Source organism: Haliotis cracherodii, unplaced genomic scaffold (genome assembly GCF_022045235.1).
Source record: "Haliotis cracherodii isolate W230 unplaced genomic scaffold, xgHalCrac1.p SCAF_5, whole genome shotgun sequence".
Classification (NCBI taxonomy): domain Eukaryota; kingdom Metazoa; phylum Mollusca; class Gastropoda; order Lepetellida; family Haliotidae; genus Haliotis; species Haliotis cracherodii.
Window position 1 is genome coordinate 26,623,161 of NW_027266308.1, and position 7,777 is coordinate 26,630,937.

Consider the following 7,777-nt stretch of genomic DNA (forward strand, 5'->3'; position numbering starts at 1 on the left):
CTAAACTTAAAATACCCAAAATAGACACAACACTTGCTAGCCAAATAAATAAACAAACCGACCCAAACATAGCTAAAACCACCACACTAGCATACATACACGAAAATTGGCCAAATTGGTGTCACATTTACACGGACGGATCTTCAGATCCGACCTCCAAACACACAGGTTTCGGAGTCCATACCACACAACCAACTAAAACCACACAATCCTTCCGACTCCCAAACAACCAATCCATATTCACGGCAGAACTAATGGGCATGGCCTTAGCCCTCCATAATCAAGAATCCAAAAACCAAAAATCCTAATACTTACCGACTCCCTAAGTGGACTGCAAGCCCTCCAAAACAAAAATACCAAAAACCGACCTAAATTAATAAATCAAATACTTGAAGCTCCAACGACCTAACTAAGGCAGGCAAACAATTGACCTTCTTGTGGATACCCGCCCACGTAGGAATATACGGTAATGAAAACGCCGATAAAGCAGCTAAACTATCCCTCAAAATCCCAGAAATAAGCTTAAACTTACCCATCTCAAAATCAGAAATTCAAAGTGTTAACAAGCAGAAAATCACCAAAAAATGGCATAACCTATATCTAAACTTAAATAGCCAAATCAAAAAAGTACTCAGCAAACCACTGACCAAACCAAAAATTCTCCATCCATAAAAAAATCGACCTAGTAATCACTAAAGTCCAAACAGGACACACCAACCTAAATAAACACCTAAAAAACAACAACAACACACTACAGGTAACTGCCCACACTGCAAACAACTAGAAACCCCAGAACACGCACTCATCCACTGCACTCACTACCTAACACATCGAACCGCATTACAAACCACCCTCAATCTAAACAAGGCTCTCACTCTAGAAGCAATACTAAACCCACAAATAAACTAGAAAACTTCAAGGCCTTAGGCGTATTCTTAATAAAAAAACGGAACTAATAAAACGCATCTAAAAACACAATAATCTACCGAATCAAAATCACATAAACAAACAAACACCCACCATACCCAGCTTCCTTAGTTCTCCTCCCCAACCCCATCGGCATCTATTCCCAATCTCAAAATTCCCAAATTCTATATAAGCAACCCCTAAAGCCCCCTCCAACAGTCAACAATATTCTATACGAATATACAAAACTATCGGACCAAGGGCAACAGGTGGAGCTGTGTTGGATCCCCTCTCACATAGATATTCATGGAAATGAAAAAGCAGACTCACTGGCGAAGCTAGCTCTAGACAAAGCGGATATACAACCTATTCTCTTTAGTAAACTAGAAATAAAAAGCAAAATCAAAGCCTCCATAGCAGAAACATGGCAAGCCCAATGGGATGCAAGTAAGATTGGCAGATGGCTCTACAAAATTCAACCCAAGGTCCAACAAAAGCCAAACTCATACTCAAATGAAAGGAAAATTGAAATTGCTATCTCACGCCTCAGACTCGGTCACAAAAAGCACTATGACAAGGTTTGTTCATCTTGCAATCAGGCTGAAACCATTGATCACGTGTTACTAGAATGTCAAGACCATGCCCCAGCCCGGGCTAGGTTAAAACAAGAATTGCAGTTAGATCCGCTATCTGTCATAGATCTCCTAAGGCCAAGAGATGCAATAGCGAAGGCCAAACTAACTCTATTTTTGAGAGATGGACAGCTACTCGAACGTATATAAACACAGCAGCCAAGGATAGAAATGAAATCTTATCAATATAAGAAAATAGAAATCATATCAATACAAAAACAGAAATTATGTGAACACCAAACTCACAATAGATATGTGTACCCTACTCACACACAGGAGTCCCAAAGAGGGACAGGTCAGCCGAAATTGCCTAGGCAGAAGGCGACACGCAGCGCTTGATGTATTAACATTCATATATTATCATCATCAATTTTTAGGTTTCACGTCAACTTCACAGTCCTGTATTTCTTCGACGGGGTAGGTTGGGTTGAATAATAAATAATATGCTTAATAGATATAAACCACCATACTTAATTGTAGTGTGTGTGTGTGTGTGTGTGTGTGTGTGTGTGTGTGTGTGTGTGTGTGTGTGTGTGTGTGTGTGTGTGTGTGTGTGTGTGTGTGTTTAATGCATTGCATTGCATTACATTACATTACATTATTGAGTATAGTAAAGATTTATAGGTATATATGTTGACTATAAATTTTACATGATGTATATAAGTAAATACGGATATATTAAGAAACCTGACAGACACTTTTGGCGTTCAATCCGTAATATGTAGGTTTGTTCACAGGGACAGGACGTCGGTCTTTCTGAAGCATTGATTTCACACAACAGCCGTTAATCCCTAAGTTTACTCGGCTCCATTCGCCATATTTAAAAATTATTTCGCGAGATAAGTTTCAGCTCTAATGACCAACTGCGAGAGTATGCTTCTTTCCTGGGAATACCTCTGCCTTCTGGCTTCAAACGACCGAAGCATTTATTTTGTAATCTAGGCTTACATACACACACGCACGCACACACATATATAAATACACACACGTAATTTACATACATACAGCCATACAAACCATGCATACTGTACACACAGCCATGTAATCATATGTACAAACTGAATAGGAAGCGTGTGTATTGATCTTACGTCTTAATCACTGACCCATCAAGAGTGTTAGTCGGCATGCATCAAATCTTTATAACCGGTGAGATTGTGATAGCTGTCACGCCTGACTTATTTGTCTGAATGACTCGTCTGAAGGGGTGAACCGTAACACAGAATACGTGATACCGTTACGAGAATACTAAATACACGATAGTCATCTTTCACTGATAACAATAGCATCCTGTCTCCCGCACAAGCTGGATTTAGGAAAAATTACTCAACAGTAGATAACATGTTTATCATCAATATGTTAATGCGGAGCCTTAAGTATAGCAAACAAAAGTTGTATTGTGCTTTTATAGATTTCACCAAGGATTTTGACAAAGTGTGGAGAATAGGTCTTTGGCACAAACTGTTGAAAAGAGGCGTCAGGGGTAAATTTCTCATCCTAATTAAAACATTGTACAACAGTATTAAATCGTGTGTTGTTGTAGACAACGAAATATCAGCTTTTCCCCCAAGCCTTTCGGGAGTTAGACAAGGGGAAAATTTATCCCCATTACTATTTTCATTGTACATAAATGACCTCGAGCAATTTCTATTGCAACATAACTGTCACGGTATAAATGTTGATTATAATCTTGGTGATGACGCAAACGTATTATTACAATTTATAACTTTACTGTTTGCTGATGACACAGTCTTATTTAGTCGATGCGCCGATTTACAGAAAAGCCTTGACTCGTTTAAATTATACTGCACTAAATGGAAACTAGATGTTAACATTTCAAAAACAAAAATTATTATATTTGGCAGTGGTCCTGCTAAACGAAGTACACTCCAGTTCATGTTTGGTGGAAAACACCTCGAGATAGTAGATTGCTATGTTTACCTTGGCATAACATTCCACAGAAATCGAAGGATGATCAGCGCAATCAAATCTATTGCCTATAATGCCAAGAAAGCTATGTTCTGTTTCCCGAAGAGAGCACGAAATATCAATCTACCTCTCGATTGCCTTATATCGGCATTTGATTCTATGGTATCCCCTATCTTGTTATATGGTACAGAAATATGGGGGTACGAAAATTTACGAAAATTATTGAGTGTGTTCATTTAACATTTTTAAAATTTGCTACTGGATTACGAGCATCAACTCCAAACTTTATGGTTTATGGCGAATTAGGCAGGGAACTTCTACGCATAATGTGTAATTAAATTCTGGCATAACATCGCAACACCTATGTGTGATAAGAAACTTTCACAAATGATTTATCACATTGTTGAAAGGAATCATGATGTAAGCAATCCCTGGCTAGAATGGATTAAAACTATATTAAATAACTGTGGACTAACTCACATATTCTATAACCCTAATATTTGTAATACTACATGGCTGGTTGCAAGGGTAGGCCAGATACTACATGATCAATTCCTACAAGAATGGAGATGCAATATGGCATTGAGCAGTAAAGGCTACTGTTATCAGTATCTGACAGAAAAACCAAAATTTGAAAGATACCTACTGATGACAAATATATGTATCTTCCAATCTTAAAATTCAGAAAATGTAACCATAATTTACCTATTGAAACCGGCCGTTTGAATAATGTAAAGAAAGAGGATCGTGTATGTGAACTGTGCAACTCTCCTTCAGTTGCAGACGAATTCCATTATCTGTTTAGATGCCAGGCTCTGTCAAAACATAGATGTGTATACTTACCAACTGCTAACAAAATAATTGGTCTAATTTGTATACATTCAGGAGGTTATTGTCCAGTCAAAACATTAGATATCTTAAGAACCTATCGAGATTTATTGATGAAATATTTAAAGCAGTAAGAAAACACAAAAACAGAAAAGATATAACATATTCATGCATGACATACTGTCATCTTGCCACATATTAATACTTTGTTTACATGCTTGTTCTTTCGTACGACCGCCGGTGGTTTGGAGAATAATAAACTGAAACTGAAACTGAGTAATTCGGGGTAACGGTTTTCTGTGCTGTAGAATCAAAGTACCGTTGTGCTGCATATACACGGAGTACATATATTACGATGATGTGTAATTCCTTATTCAGTACGATTTATGGCATAAGTATAAACACTTAAAAGTAGACACATGTTAACGATAACAATGACAGAGAGACGAATACACGCAGGTCGGGTAAGTATCATTACCTTTGTTAACTATAAGTTGGCATTTTTAAAACATTTTTACAAAACTGAAAAAAATGATGATGCAGAAAAAAGACTAGCAATTAATACTATAACCGTGATGCAATCCACGAAGAACAATATCTAGGGCGTCTTTTAACTATTTATTCCTTATTTGATATCAATAATTCATTTATGGATACAAAAGAATGAATTTATATCACAAATTTGTTCTGATTTTATACGGAAATGTTTATTAATATAGCAAATCGGTTTTTAGATACCAAAATCTGAATTTATTATCCAATTATGTATTTTATCATGTAAAAAATCGAATATGGTATTGTATCTATAACCTTCGTGAACTTTATGCCCATTTTTTAATAATGCGTAAAGATAGGAACAGTATCGTAACATTTACATATATAGTCATTCATATTCAGATGATGTCTCGACATATAAGTAGGGCAAGCTTCTTCCCGTTGTTTAATCAGTGTTCCTCCTGGCTATGAATGTGGAACTTTAGGGTTAGATATGTATCTTGTTATCGTTGTATTTTAATGCAATTTGAATATTATTATTAACTATCGTACTCACATGAGACTTCATGTTTTAATGAGACATGTCACCACAAATTACAATTATTGCTTGTTAGCTCAACACCACAATTGACAAATACTCTAAAATAATATGATGTACGTTGAAAATATATATATTGTAAATGCCAAAATGATGTATCTAGATCAGGTAGAAAATATTGACAGTAGCGCTGGGAATTTATTCAACAAGCCCGTGAAAACAATACTGCTTTAGCTCAATGTTTACCTCTCCAGGCGGCCATTATGCAACGGCCATCTTACACATAACCCCGCGCTCACGCCTACAGGTCTCTTTTTGTGATACGGTAATTAGTAGAACCCTCTCCCTCAAGTGTATCCTCCATGAAAAACCTACTCTCATTAATTAAATGCTGCCCTTTCCCATCGTCATGGCTATAGAGCTGAGACAAAGAGACCCAATCATTATAAAGTAATTAGATGCCATAAAAACAATGCTCTGCCAAACCTCATGAACATGATCACTGAAAGTCGTACTACAGACGTTTAATGTTAAATCACAAAAAACCCCATTTAACATGATCATGTATTCTCTTAATACCATCGTTAAACAGCATGTAGTAGTCATAACAGTACTCATATTTTCCAACAAAATCACATCTAAAAATGAGACATCAGCAAGTACATATAATAAAATGTGTACTATTAACCTTTTTCGTCAGGAAATAACAAAATGATCTTGTTACAACCTCCAAGTTCAGTCTAACACGGGTCCTCCTTTGGTCAAAAGTTTGTTCCCCCTGAAATGAGTGTGTCACGCGTTACACACGAGTGACGAACGGGGTGCACACCCGTGTTCAACGCGTTGCACACGGGTATCACACGCGTGGCGGACGGGTTCCACACGAGTGACCAACGGGGTTGCGTAACGCGTTGTCCATGCGTGTAAGGGGAATGAACTTCAAGGCAGTAGTGTAGCTGCGTTTGCATAAATATGGAACGAACAGTCATTACTCGACTAGTTTGGTATATGGAAACTAATAATCTGATTACCAACATTCCGTAACATTTCTGTTCAAATCGTGGCACTATTAACCGTCTAGTAGGTTTGGAATATTTTATAAAAATGCTTTTGTAAATAAACTCCATACATTATCTAACTTTTCTATATGGTAAAAAACCCATACCGCATGATACCACATGATAACATAATACCACATGGAAGCATGGCATTTTGAGTGGCCGCTTGCCTCATTTTATATTCAAGTGAGAGACAGCTGTAACTGTGTCTCAACAAGATTCGGAAATGGTGTTTTGAATATTGTTTGACGTTTTCTAAATCCAAGACAAACTTGTTTTGATTTTGTTTTTGTTTTGTTTTAGGTCGCACCCAGCTATATGACGGCGGTCTGTAAATAATCGAGTCTGTATCAACCAAGTCAGCGAGCCTGACCACCCGATCCCGTTAGTCGGCACGTGCACTTGACGACAAGCATAGTCACCTTTTACGGCAAGTATGGGTTGCTGAAGACCTATTCTACCCCGGAATCTTCACGGGTCTTATGTGCTGTGTGTTGGGAGGGTTAGCAACCATGCCGAGTCCGTCGCTTGGATGAGGTCGGCTGGCCTGAAAAGGGAATCAGAAGGCTTTCTGTAGCCTTCTGTTTGCTGCTCAGGACCAGTCACTTCCAACTCGAAACCGAAAATGTAAATATGAAATGTAGATTATGTAATGAATTTAATGAGACTGTCCAACACATTGTCAGTGGATGCCCAGCTTTGGCACAAACACAGTATCTTACGTGACATGAGGGAGTGGCCCGATCATTTTATTACCGTCTTCGCCATGTTTGTGGTTTTGACAGGGGTCCATCCATGGTACGACCCCAAATATGTAGAGGGCGTCATGGAATATGATAAATACAAAATTCTTTGGAATAGGCCCGTATACAGTCTCAGACGTATCCAGGAAAACAAACCTAATCTTTTTCATAAATCCAATGAAATCATTTATATTATTGAATTTGCTGTCCCTTTTGACACCAATGTGAATGACAAGATTCAGGAAAAACATGGCAAAAAAGCGGAACTCGCTTTCGAAATGTCACGCTTGCATCCCAAGTACCAGTTTGTCCGACTCCCAATTGTTCTGGATTGGTTTGACTAGGCAGCGCTTCCTGGGGGAAGTCCTATTCGCTGTCTGGGCAGCGTGTAGAGGGCGCAAGGGACCTGAGCTCATGATTAGCCTAACCAGCCTGACTGTGCAAGGATCACGCAAACCCTCTTTGCTGCATTTTGTATTTAATCTGTAATCAAACGCAAGTCAATTGTTCACCTGAAAAAACCCCATCGGAACATATGGTACAAGCCAAAATAGGGAATTGCATCGGACATCATTTTTGTCACTGATATTCAAATTTGGAAATATCCTCCACATGTCTACCATAAGACGTTTTGAAAGCTTTACTGATACC